Source organism: Canis lupus, chromosome 25 (genome assembly GCF_011100685.1).
Source record: "Canis lupus familiaris isolate Mischka breed German Shepherd chromosome 25, alternate assembly UU_Cfam_GSD_1.0, whole genome shotgun sequence".
Classification (NCBI taxonomy): Eukaryota; Metazoa; Chordata; class Mammalia; order Carnivora; family Canidae; genus Canis; species Canis lupus.
The window spans coordinates 19,521,686-19,535,641 of record NC_049246.1 but is presented as its reverse complement, the minus strand read 5'-3'; the positions used below and the strand labels follow the sequence as shown (position 1 = coordinate 19,535,641).

Below are 13,956 nucleotides of genomic sequence, written 5' to 3'. Positions count from 1 at the left end.
GGAACGCGGTTCCCATCCTTTTTCTTCTGTCATAAACTACAAGAGGCCTGAGTCACTTGTTTCCAACCTACTACATGGGGATGTCTGTAGAGGGTTTTAAAGTAGGATATGGACGTATTGATTCCTAACTTAATTTCCTCTGTAAAATCTGTGATTTACTGTGGGTCTAATCCTAAAGCCAGAGCAGCAATGTTTCCTTGCACCAGCTCAGCTGGTTCTGTGCTTAACCCTCCAGTAGTTAGGTTAGCACAGGATCACAGGTATTTATTTCTTCCTGTTACTTCTACCAGAGTGTACGCTCCTTGACCACTGAGACCAAATTTTTTCACACACAATAAACTGTCAAAGGAATGAATGAATGTTAATACCTGACACTTACTGAACATCTGTCATGCCAAGGCCCTTCCCAGTTAAATGCCAGTGATACCAACTAGATTTGAATAATCAGTGGGCCACATGTTTAAATTATCTAGTAATTTCATCTCTGCCTTCATTAATATTGAACAATAGGGTTTCTAGGTTCACAGCCATGAGCCAGATACTCTACTTCTCTCTCTGAAATATCTTTATTTGTAAATTTAAAATGTCTGTAAAAGATTCAAATAAACCAAAAATGAATGTTTCCCTGTAACTCTACCAGAGATAAACATTGTTAACAGCCTACAGCCTTCGCTTCCAGACTTTTGTGTGTGTATTTAAACACATAATAAAACAGAGATTAGATCAGCATTTACATATGATTCTGTAACCTTTTTTTTAACCTACAATATACGGTAGTCATCTTTCTAGGTATAACATAAGGCACTATACCATATTTTCAATTTTTGAGAGGACAAGCAGATAAAAAAAACCCTCAGTATTTCACTGTTTGCCTGCCTCCTTTTGACTTTTTAGTTTGCTCATCCCCATGTCAAATGGCCATTAGAGTGGCAGCAATGACATCACTTGGCGCATCATTGGGTTTTCTTGCAGGCTACAGTGTGACGATGAAGAAAGAATTCTAAAATGAGAGTTAGGATTTAGGAATCTGTGCTATTAACTGCGGAACTCGGGAATTTCCTTATTTCCACAACAATGGGACTGATTTGATAATTTTAAAGGTTCAGTTCTTAGATTTTGTAATTTTATTATTTCGGAGTCCATTCTCAACATGAACACAGAAGGAATAAATTAGATAAGCATGAGTTACTACCACTGTACATGTTTACCCACCATGGGAGGGTGCGTAGGGTGGAAGAGATGGGTTGATTATCTACAAGAAATCATCCAATTCCTTCACTCTCAAGAGGCACCAAAGGAAGGATGACCCCTTAGATCTGCCATCTCTGACTTATTCTTTCTATAGGAGACCAGAAAGCAACATTTTCATTTCTCAGAGCGCAGATCCAGGAGGATTTAAGGAACTGGTACAAAACACTGAATATTTTAATGCTTTCAGCTTTTAAAGTTTTTTATATATGAAGTATGGGAGGTGTAGATACATCTTAGCTATCGCTTTGGCAAGTTCCAAAATTGTGAAAACTATTATCAGTAGAAGCACTGATAGGAATTTCTGCCAAGCCTGTTAAAGAACACTTCATCCTCTCGTGCTTTACTGAGTATTCTGATCAACAACCTTCTCTTTATATATTTTTTTCTTTGTTCTCCTTAGCTGAAACTTAGAGGTCTATGGTTTTAAAGGAAGATGAAAGGAGTAGAGAACAAATATGCAATCAACTTTTACTTGACCAGGGGCTGCACTCTTGGGATTCCCCATCTGGTCTCCCTTAGAGTGTTTGCCATTTAGGACTTAAAGTGTTCTGTTTCAGGACTTTTGACTCTAGCTTCCTTTTAGCATGCTTGGGCTCCTGGACCTATGGCTTCAAATGTGCAAATTTAATTGGATATGAAATAGTTTCCTCAAGGGTTTGGCTGTTTGGGGAGAAACGTGGATGGGTGAAGGTAATCCTTCAAACCATTCCTTTACATATTCTTTTCATAGTCTCTCTCACAAATAAAAAAGGTGAAACATCGGTGGTTAAAACTATAAAGAACAAAAGACAACTGAAAATAAATAATGTTCACTGAGCAAACAAGATATTGGCAGTGAAACTAAATCATAGAGATACAGAGATATAACTGCTAACATGTTCCACATGGCACTTATCTCACATATACTCAGCATAGGGAACAATAGTTTATAAATGGATAGTATTAGCAAAGCAATATCCTCTCACCAAATGTCTATTCAAAAAACTACCATCACAACTCTACATAGTTCAGCCATGCTTGTCTAACACATAAATTAAGGCCAAAATCTGTATTTGTGTTCCTTTTATTTATGTGTAGCAATAAAAGAATGTTGGTATATCTTCAGGCATTTCTGCTTCAATTAATATTTTAATGAAAATCACCAAAACTTAAGATTTTCTTAACTCTTGGCTTTGGGGTTGGCACATTTTCTATAAGGCAGCTTTTGTTATATATTGTCCCAGAGTGATCAATGGTGTGAACAATATGCTCTGATATCAATGCAGCCTAAGTTCTGATATCAATTCATTCATAATAATGAATTTCCATTCATTTATGGTACTTTGATAGGATTTTTAAAAATGTGTTGGTGTAGCTCTTGCTATATTTTTAAAAGGTATACATACAATTTGGTGGAATGGACTATTTTTTCTCTTATAGATACTACTTTTGCAAGGGTTCTCAACCCTATTCAGCCAACAAGAACAAGACCAGGAAAATAGAGCAATTACAGATTTTATCTGATACTGGTTCCAATTAATATTATTGGGAAAATATTTCTGAGAGTAGAATGCTTGAGATTAACTTTTATTCTATTAATTTTAAAATGAGCACCTTAAAAAAATATTGGACCACTTTGAATATGGACCCTTTCTGATTAATTGCAGCATTTTCTATGTAGTATTTATTTCCATATCAACTGCCAAATTATTTTAACAAAAGTAAGAAATATTTAAAAATGAAAATGTGTGTCTTCTCAAGAGGCTAAACACTGCATTATTTGATCATGAATGCAGACTATTAGAGGAGGAGGTACAGGGCAAGCCTCCAAGGACAATTCATAGTTTCAACATAAAAACAAATTAATGTATTCCACTGGCCAAGATAACTTTCTCGCTCCTTGGTTTGTACATAACTTTTTATTAAGAGCAAGGAGAGAGGATAAGGGAGACAGAAACAGGACTCGCTGTACTTGTGTTAAATATGACTAGAACCCAATGGACGTAAAATAGCACGTGAGAGGGAACATGACAACCAGAGGGTCTGCAGTTGTGGAATGTAAGAAAAGATCACGAAATTACAAACAAAAGAACAGATCATGATTGTGAGAGCAAAGTAAGCCTTGAGCCTCCATGCAAACTCCAGAGGAATCACAGAATCAGAGCTAGCAAGGGCCTTGAAGAGATCAGCTAGTAGAAGGGCATCCCAGACTGGGGTCAAAGGCTGTCACCATGACCTTAAACTCATAAAGCTTGTTTTCTCATCTGTAAAATGGAGGTTAAGGTACTGACTCTGGATCACTGCTGAGAAGATGAAGTGAGAGACTGCCTGTAGGATGTGGTGCTTGATATGGGGAAGGTGGAGGCTGGTTTTCTTACCGTTTTAATGTGTACATTTATAAACCTTATGGTATCTCAGGAATGTATTTTACACAATACAGTACTTAGGAAAAGAGTGAAAAATAATCTGAACTTTACTTTGTGCTGACACTATGCCAATTACTTCACCTTTATTCTCACATTTTATCTTCCTAGACAACCCATGGGGAAGTATGGTCGTTACTGCCATGCGCCTCCTTATGGAGGAGGAAGATGGGCCCAGAGAAGTTAGGTAACTTATCCAAGGACACAGGAGGTAAGTGGAGGAACAATGAAATAAATTGTTAGCTCCAGAACCCAAACTCCAGAGAATATAAATTTGGAATGAAAAATATATTTATGGTAAGTCCATTAACAATCTAAGGATGCTAAGATATCCACCAATAAATCAGTAATTTATTATTGCAAAGTTTTATTCTACACAGTGTCCGTTTGACCTGAAATAGTTAAGGCAGTTTCTAAACGTCCTGCTTCATCCACAGAAGAATCTGACTCATTATTGAGTATCCTTTTCCAAATCAAATGAGTTATGCTGGCTCTGATGGAATCATCCACAGATTCCACGTGGATTACTGAAAAGGCATAGATAAAAGGAGGAATTTGCTTTCTATGTGACTCTCCTAAGTAAATGGGGAAATACTTTTATCAGTTGACTGGTTAGTTTAACTTCATCCTGCATAAGAAAAACCTCAAGCTACATCTTACAAACATATTGACTGATAATAAATATGACATCATCAGTTTAGGATTACACATTTTCACATTTTAAATTAATCCCAATGGCAATTCACGAGGTTATGGGTGAGGTGACACAACTTCTTCGGTTGATTCTCTTAATACTATTGCCTCTGGTGACACCAAAATAAGGAATTTTGTGTTGTACTTCATATAGACAGCTCTGGACTCTTCCAAAAAACAGATCAGCCATCGTCCCATTGCTGCGCCCAGAAATACAGGAAGTGAAACTAGCCTGGTAATGGAGCTGCCAGTAGGTTGGCAATGTCTTTCTCTGAATGATGATTTAAATGCAGAGGAAACAGTGGACTCCAACAGGATATAGACAGGAGACCAAGTTCACAAGGAGGAGAGAATTGGGCCTATTTTCCCTAACTCTGAAATCTTCCCTCTACCAAATCTTTTACATCCTAAATTTGAGCATCTATTCCCTTGAATTAATAAACTAATCCTCTGGTTCAAATTAATAGGATTATGTTCTCTAAAGTACTTAATTTTTCTCATTAGGGAAATACACGGGGATTTGCTTGGGTGCAGCAATGAAAAGTCTGCCAGTGGAGATAACCACCGACTAAGAGAATTGTGGGGATTATTTTATGGTATATATCTTTGACACAATAAACTGTGCAAGCTGAGACTCTTGTATGGAAAGGGAATGAGACAATATTCTGATTAAATTTTCTTTTAAAATAACTAAATAGATGCATTGCACAATGGAAAATTGCCTGAATGTAGATCTTAAAACTCTTAAGAGGAAATATTTGGTAATAGTAATTAAAATAATTTATCTGATACATAGTTTATATGATTGACAGTTAAAACAACTGACTTAATATTGATACTGCCTGAGATGAGCCCATTAAATAAGTTATACTGTGTCGCCATTGATACAATGAAGTACCAGACTTCAAGAGATAAAAATCAAGATTTTTATGCATGAGTTCATTAGACATAAGAGTTTTATTGTCCCAAAGAATTGAGATCATTATTCTTATATCATCAGTATCATATTTGTCTGTTTTTAGTAACCCTAAGACAAAGTTAACTGATTTTGAGACAACTTGACCACTTGACTGGAAGGATATCAAGTGACTTCTCGAATTAAACTTTGGTTCAATCTGCTATATTCAGAGAAACCAGTGGCCCCTAAATGTTTTCAAATGGCCATACCTTTCATTATATGTAATGAATTTTAAGGAAACATGGCTCATGAATAAAGTTCAAAAAGAGAAAACGGCACTGAGGGAAATGGAGATTAGAGCAACAGTTTTAAAAAGTGTAATTTCTGTGCAAAGTTGACACAGATTCAGAAAGTAAAGTTTTTATTCTTTTTTTTTAAAGATTTTATTTATTTATTCATGAGAGACACAGAGAGAGAGGCAGAGACATGGGCGGAGGGAGAAGCAGGCTCCATGCAGGGAGTCCAATATGGGACCCAATCCCAGGACTCCAGGATCACGCCCTGAGCCAAAGGCAGACACTCAACCGCTGAGCCACCCAGGTGTCCCAGAAAGTAAAGTTTTTAATTCAAGAAAGACAGTAATCATAAAGACTAAATTCGGTCTTGCTTCCTGAAAACCAAACCCTCTGCAAATCATTATCTCAATTTTTAAAAAGCTTCATCAGAGATTAATTTATTAGCAACAGGTATATACATGCTTTTGCACCACGGCTGCATTCAGTTCATTAGCTTATAGGTGGTAACGTTATTCTGTCTTCACTTGTGGGTGGCACGAAGAGAAGCCTGACAGAACTTTGGTGTCATTGTTCCCTTGTTTGTTTGCCCAGTGTATGACACTTAATGAAACCTTGTGTCCCAGCCATGGATAAACTGGTCTGACAAAAATTAGCCTCTCAAGTTGACTCCATTTTGGAGAACAAAGGCACTGTCTTTCAGCATCACAGAGGAATTAATTTTGGGTTCAGTTACCTGTCTCAGAATCATCACAATATGGCCAAAGACCCTACAGGAACAGCCCTAGAGCTTGCTGGCAAGTGGGGGGTGAGGGCACCCATTGGCTTTTTGAGGCTATGTTGTGTCACTTAAGGAGCAAGGGAATGCTGCTCCTTGAACCATCGGTTGCTCAGAGAAAAGCTAGGAAAAGGAGAAGTTAAAAGGGGCTGGCAGGGCAGCCTAGGTGGCTCAGTGGTTTAGCGCTGCCTTTGGCCCAGGGCATGGTCCTGGAGACCCGGGATCCAGTCCCACGTCGGGCTCCTTGCATGGAGCCTGCTTCTCCTTCTGCTTGTGTCTGTGCCCCTCTCTCTCTGTCTCTCATGAATAAATAAAATAAAAAATTGAAAATTAAAGGGGGGATCCCTGGGTGGCTCAGTGGTTTAGCGCCTGCCTTTGGCCCAGGGCGCGATCCTGCAGTCCCTGGATCGAGTCCCGCGTCGGGCTCCTGGCATGGAGCCTGCTTCTCCCTCCTCCTGTGTCTCTACCTCTCTCTATCATAAATAATAAATAAATATTAAAAAATAAAAATAAAAGGGGTTGGCAATGTTCTTTATCACAAGGAAAAAAGTTAAAAAAAAAAAAAAAAAGATGAGGCCCCTGGTGATTTATGCAATGCTCGTGTCCATAATCCTAGGAGGGGCCAATTTATCCACTGGGCACTGTAGGTACAGTGGCTAGTGCCCACAATACTTTTGGCAGCCCAGAAAAAAATTATTTTAAATACTTTCATACTCAAAGGAAAAAATGAATGTAAATATGATGATGATGACTGTATAATAGTGAATCTAGCCTGGATTACATTCATCTCTATACCAATGCAGTTATAAAATATAATTCTAACTTTGTTTAATGGAGAAAGGGTCACAGAAAGGCAAACATGCCTAGGGCCCATTCAGGACATAATGTAGCTCTAACCTTAGGGGGCTGACGTTTGTCTGAACCCTTGACACTCTCTTTTCATGAGATATAAAGACAAACTCTACCACTTAGTCTCTATTCACAGTGTATTCTGTGTGAACCCACATCAGTAGGTGTCACAGGGTTTTAAAAGAACAAAACACAGCCCCACATTCTCAAGCTCCTTTTAATCTAAGCGAGGAGACAAAATCAGCTGTTAACAACAGGTGCTTTGCAGTTGTTCATTCATTTGGACGTTTCTTTTACGAGTTAATTACTCATAACTCCCCTGTGAACAAACTGCACATCTGGGAAAATAAGACTGCCCACTGAACATGAATTACTGGAGCGTAGGTGAAGCACAATAGTTAATTCATTTGGATTCCCTTAGAAGGCTTAACAAAAATCCCTCAAGCACTTAGAAGTTGGACTTGGGTCTGAAGAATGAGTTAGCATCAGCTTGAAGGCTACAACATGGCAGGGTATTATTCCAAGTTAGCGTGCAGCTCCCAATACTTCCCGGGTCACCCACATTCCCATTTATACAGCCATTTTGCCCAGTGCTTCTCTTGAACTGGTGTCATTTAGCCTCCTCTGCAAAATGCTCTACCTTTCACTTTTTAAGTTCCTAAGGAGTTCTTTTTCAAGTTCAACTTGTTCATGGTTACAAAAGAGTTCTTTTGCTACCAAAAAATCTCTGTTATTTGGTAAAAACAATGGCTACACTCAGTTCATTGTTACCACATACTTACTCAGACTTAGTTTTTGAAAACTTATTTTTTCCCCAGCTTCAGTTACCTATGATTGATAAATAATCATATGTACTTAAGGTATACAGCATAGTGATTAAAACAATGTTTAAATTTGAGTTCCATAGCTGACACTCAATGCTCCATTAGTTTCAGGTATACAACATAGTGACTCAAGTTCTTATACATTATGCTGTGCTCACTGCAAGTGTAACTACCATGTGTCATCATACAATGCTGTTAAAATATCACTGACTATATTCCCTATGCTGTACCTTTCATTCCTGTGACATTCATTCCATAACTGGGAGCCTGTATTTCCCACTGTTCTTCACCCATTTTGCCCATCACCCCAACCTCTCTCCCCTCTGGCAACCATCAGTTTGTTCTCTGTATTTATAGGTCTAACTCCACTCTTTGTTTATTCTTTTTTTTTTAGATTTGATGTGTGGTTAAAATCTCATATGGTATTTGTCTTTCTCAGTCTTAGTTCACTTGGCATAATACCCTCGAGGTCCATCCATGTTGTCACAAATGGCACAATCTCATCCTTTTTTATGGCAGCATGATATTCCATCGTGTGTGTGTGTGTGTGTGTGTGTGTGTGTGTGTGTGTGTGTGTGATACTTGGGTTGCTTCTATATCTTGGCTACTATAAATAATATTGTAGTAAACATATAGAAGGGTGCATATATCTTTTTGAATTAGTGTTTTTGTTTTTCTCTGGGTGAATAGCCAGTAGTGGAATTAGTGGATCACATGATATTTCTATTTTTACTTAAAAAAGTGTTTTTAAAGATTTTAAGTTTATTTATTCATGAGAGACACAGAGAGGCAGAGACATAGACAGAGGGAGAAGCAGGTTCCTCACAGGGAGCCCGATGCAGGATTCAATCCCCAGGCCGGGATCACACCCTTAGCCAAAGGCAGATGCTCAACTGCTGAGCCACCCCAGCGTCCCTCTATTTTTACTTTCTGAGGAACCTCCATACTGTTTTCCACAGTGGCTGCACCAATTTACATTTCTACCAATAATGCATGATGGTTCCTTTTTCTCCACATCCTCAACACTTATTACTTTTTCCCTTTTTGATTTTGGCCATACTGACAGATGTAGGTGATATGTCACTGTGATTTTGATTAGCATTTCTCTAATGTTTAGTGATGCTGAGCATCTTTTCTTGTGTCCGTGGGTCCTCTGTATGTCATCCACGGAAAAATATCATTCAAGTCTTCCACCTCTTTCTTAATTGTTTTTTTTAGTGCTGAGTTTTAGATGTTCTTTATATATTTTGGATATTAGCCTCTTTTGTATTACAATATGTTTTGATGTAAGTATACCTTGTATAATGATTACCAAACACAAACTAACATATCTATCACCTCACACAGTTACTATTTGTGTGTTGGGGGGGGTGTATAAGACCACTTAAAATCTATCGTTTTAACAAATTTCAAGTATATCTGACTTTTAAAGAACAAATCATCTCATCAGGTCCTAAGTCCTCAGAAATGAGGCATTTAGGCAGAAGTCCCTTAGTCTCATGCTCTCTTCATCTGTTTACTGAAGAGGCTGAACCACATGGTCACTAAAGTTCTCTTCAGCTAGATGGTTCTAAGATCAGACCAAAGGTCAGCCCACCCTGATCTGGGGTGTAGGACTTTTGTGGCAATTCTTCAAATGAGTATTGGGGTATCACACAGAGCAGTGATTTTCAATGATAATCCACTGAGAAGGGCAGCCCGGGTGGCCCAGTGGTTTAGCACCACCTTCAGCCCGGGGTGTGATTCCTGCTCCCTGCATGGAGCCTGCTTCTCCCTCTGCCTGTGTCTCTGCCTCTCTGTGTGTCTGTCATGAATAAATAAATAAAATCTTAAAAAAAAAAAAAGGATAATCCACTGAGAAGTGAGAAAAAAATACTAAAATCTCTCTTTATGTTTACATTTATCTTCTCCTTTAAACTTTCTGTATATTTTATATCATGTGTATCTATATTTATGTTTATATATGTGAAATATACATATATGTACATATCCTTCACACACATACACATATGCAAAATATCTTTCTAACAAGGATAAATGACAAAAAAAAAAAAAACTTAGTATCTCATGGTTTTAAGCTAAGATAGAAAGGGGTCAAGAACAAATAGGTAATTAATTCAATTCACCAGATGATGTCTGGCTGAGGGTCTGCTTTACCATCTCCAGCTTTACCTTTAGCACTATATGGTTCATAGATACATGGCTTCAAGCATGCAAATTCAACTTAATTTGAAGCTTTCTGGTCCATTTTACACTAATTTGGAGAGAAGTATAGTAGGAGTCAAAGCAATTTCTTCAAATTATTCCCTTTATAACAGATTCAACCAAATATTCCAGTCACTTGAGAAAGCCACAGCAGAGGGCTAGAGCTCACCCCACCTGAATGCCTACTCCCATCCTGTAAGTTACAGAATAGGTTATTCTGGGTGTAGCTTTAGGTCTGCTATTCTTGGAGTTTGGATGTGGTACACAGGAGAGCATTTGACCTGCCAGATCTTTTTTCCTATTGATGCAGCAGGATCCATAACCCAAGAAAATGCAGAGACATTCAGTTCTTAACAACTTAAAGTGAGATCCTCACTTAATACACAAGCACAGTATCATTAGATTCCTTCATTGTTTTATATTTCAAATTTTATGTCTACTTCCAAAGTTTTATTCATGCAGATAATTTTTGGAGCTCTATAATTATCATTCAAACTGACAAATTGCCACTTGGATACCTGGCTTTTGGAAGACCAAAGTTTTATTTTCTGAATTAAAGTGGAAGTTCTTTCTCATATCTTTGAATATATTTTTTAAAGATTTTATTTATTTATTTGAGCTAGAGAGAGAGAGAGCATGAGTGGGGAAGGGAGAAGCAGACTACCCCGGGAGCAGGAAGCCCAACTCACAACTGGATCCTAGGACCCTGGGATCATGACTCCAGCTGAAGGCAGCCACTTAACCAACTGAGCCACTCAGGTGTCCCCTACCTTTGGATATTTTGAAGAGAACTATCACCTACTTGTGACATTTCAAGTATATCCTCAAAAGCTTTCATTGAAGTCATATGATTTCATATTTAAGAGTTCATGATTTGGATCTGAATCCCAACTTTGTCCCTTGTTAGGGGGATTTTTTGGATAACTTATTCAATTTCTCTGTGCCTCAGTTTCCTCCTCTATAAAATGGAAATAGCGCTACACACCTCATGGAGTTGCTGTGAGGGTTCATGGAGATGTTGTAAATTCTGTGGCACAATGCACATGGTATTGTCGCCAATAGTTTAGCAATTTCTATTGTCATTACTGAGCAACATGGAACATGATGCCATCAAGGAGTTTATATTCCAAATAAGTAACTAGATGAAGCAAACTGTTAAGGTACCACCTTGACTAAGTCAAGAATATAGATTAAAACTCTTTTAAACTCTTAGTCTATCAAAACAAGACTGGTGGAAGTGCCACTTAAACTCACCACAAGAAAAGAACAAGAAGGGAAGGGCAATGAAGAGAGACTTGACAGGAAAACAGCCATTAGGGACTTAAATACTATATTCCACAAACGAGTTGGCTCCACCATTAACTCACTGAGATCTTGCTTGCACTATTCACTTCCAGTCCTGTTTCTCAATTTTCAAATCTGTGCTATAGGGAGTTGGATGAGATTACAGCTAACATCTGTAATTATTATACAGTGATTATAAGCCATCACAGGAAATTCTATAAAGAAAGATTTCTTTGCTTCTCTGCCTGTGACGCCTGGGTATATAAATAATTTGTGCATTGTTCTAAGTCTCAATTAACTTTTTCCTGTAAATAATTCAAATGAGCTGCTTTATGCTAAGTACTTCCTAAACACTCGGAAGTCTTTATAATTATTTTCAGTAGCAGAGGGATCAAAAGTAAAGTACTGAAAGATGAAACGAACTGTTCTGAGGGCAGAGATTAGAATTCTGAGGCTCTCAGGACGCCTGGGTGGCTCAGTGGTTGAGTGTCTGCCTTCAGCTCAGGTCAAGTTCCTGGGGTCCTGGGATCTAGTCCCGCATCAGGCTCCCCATGGGAGCCTGCTTCTCCCTCTGCCTATGTCTCTGCCTCTCTCTGTGTGTCTCTCAGGAATAAATAAATAAAATCTTAAAAAAAAATTCTGAGTTCTCAAGGCCAAGGCCTGTTAGCAGATGCCATCTGGCGCTTTGAGAAGGAAACCCCTGTGTGAGGTGGATCCAGGGTCTCTTCCTCTTTCAAATGGAGATCTGCTGGTGAGACTTTTGAATCCTGGACTAACTAACTCTGCCAACTTCTGATTACTTCATGTTAATCAGAGCTGTTCTGGAGAGATCGCTGAGAAACGGTCCTGGGGCCTCTGCAGTTATACTGTATCTGCTTTTCTCTCAGAGAACTACAGCTGGCTTGGCTATTTTGCAAATTATTGACATATCAAGTTAGCAAATAAAGTAGTTCTCTAAACCACCAACTTTGGTACAATATCATTATGCAAACTGAACTCTGTGCTTTATATTTGCTGTATAGATAAACTCTGAAGCCTCAGTTCTTTCTTATCCTGGAAACTGCCTCTTTTTTTTTTTTTTAATCATGCTTTTAAAAAAGTATTTATTATGAAAAAATACAACTAATAAAGGTAACAAAAAATGTGTCCATAATCATAATATACTAGCACTATTATTTTCTCCACATTCTCTTCCAGTCTTCAAAGCATAGCTATACCAGGAATGTAAAAGCTAAATTTTTAGCATTACTATATTATTATTAATATTTTTGGCATTACTATATTATTATTAATATTTTTGCCTTCATAGCCTTATCATTACTAGTTTAAGACATTGCATAGTATTTTATTAAGACAAAAGGACTGACATTCTGTGTTCTTTTGCTCTTAAGTTCCTTTCTCTCTTTTGAAATTATAAAAATTGCTTCAATGGAGTGCCTGGGTGGCTCAGTTGAGCGTCTGACTCTTGGTTTCAGCTCAGGTCACAGTGTCAGGGTTCTGAGATCCAGGCGCACATGGGGCTCCATGCTCAGAAGGGAGTCTGCTTGAGATTCTCTCTCTCCTTCTCCCTCTGATCCTCTTTACCATGCTCTCTAAGATATATAAATAAATCTTTTTTTTAAATGCTGCTGTGAACATTTTCAGGCTTATACATTTGTCCTCTTTTGACTTATTTCCTGAGGGCAACTACTGAAAAGTATAATTTGGGGAGTAAAATGCTGTTGATATAATTCTTGACATTTACTGCTACACTGTTTTTTTTTAAAAAAATTCCTTGTTAGCATTGATAAACATTTTCTTTTGATGATGACATCTTCCTGAAGAGGGTGATAATTAATGGTGGCTTATTAAGTAGGGTTTATATCTAAATTTAAAAGGAGTAGCTATTTTTGGACCAGGTCATACCGCATTCTAAGATCACCTTGATCCAGTGGTCAATCTGTGTGTGGTGGTGTTTCCTGTTTCTGCCCTCCAGTCAGTTCTATATGCAAATTCTTCCATTTCTTTTTAAGCAGTGTTCTGGTACTTTCTGATTCAACTGAGGGCTGGCCAACTGTGTATTTGGTGTGGGAGCAGAAGGGTAGGTTCACTCATTTGTCTCCCTTAAAGTTGCCAAAATTTTAAAGTTAATGAAGATCTAAACAAATTCTGATATAAGAGCAATGTCCTCTATCTTATTCCTGGCTGTAAACATAAATAAATTGATTTTTTGGTTAACAGAAACAATTTCTCTATTGGTTTTGTGGCACAAAAAGGTGTTTCTTTTTTCAGTTTTTTTTTTTTTTAAGATTTTATTTATTTATTTATTCATGAAAGACACAGAGAGAGAGAGAGGCAGAGACACAGGCAGAGGGAGAAGCAGGCTCCATGCAGGGAGCCCAACGCGGCAGGGAGCCCAACGCGGCAGGGAGCCCAACGCGGAACTCGATCCCAGGACTCCAGGATCATGCCCCGGGCCAAAGGCAGGCGCCAAACCACT

The 13,956-nt window shown here is 38.1% G+C and overlaps 1 protein-coding gene and 1 long non-coding RNA gene across 5 annotated transcripts in view; one reads left to right on the top strand and one right to left on the bottom strand.

The window, feature by feature from the left end:
* The window catches only part of PALLD (palladin, cytoskeletal associated protein), a 421,753-nt gene that overhangs the window by 101,762 nt on the left and 306,035 nt on the right, over window positions 1-13,956 (bottom strand). The window lies entirely within an intron of this gene.
* Window positions 1-13,956, top strand: part of LOC119865927 — an 80,502-nt gene that overhangs the window by 23,419 nt on the left and 43,127 nt on the right. The window contains exon 3 of the long non-coding RNA XR_005378530.1: window positions 3,765-3,864. This is a non-coding gene — a long non-coding RNA (uncharacterized LOC119865927). The remainder of the gene's footprint in view (window positions 1-3,764; window positions 3,865-13,956) is intronic.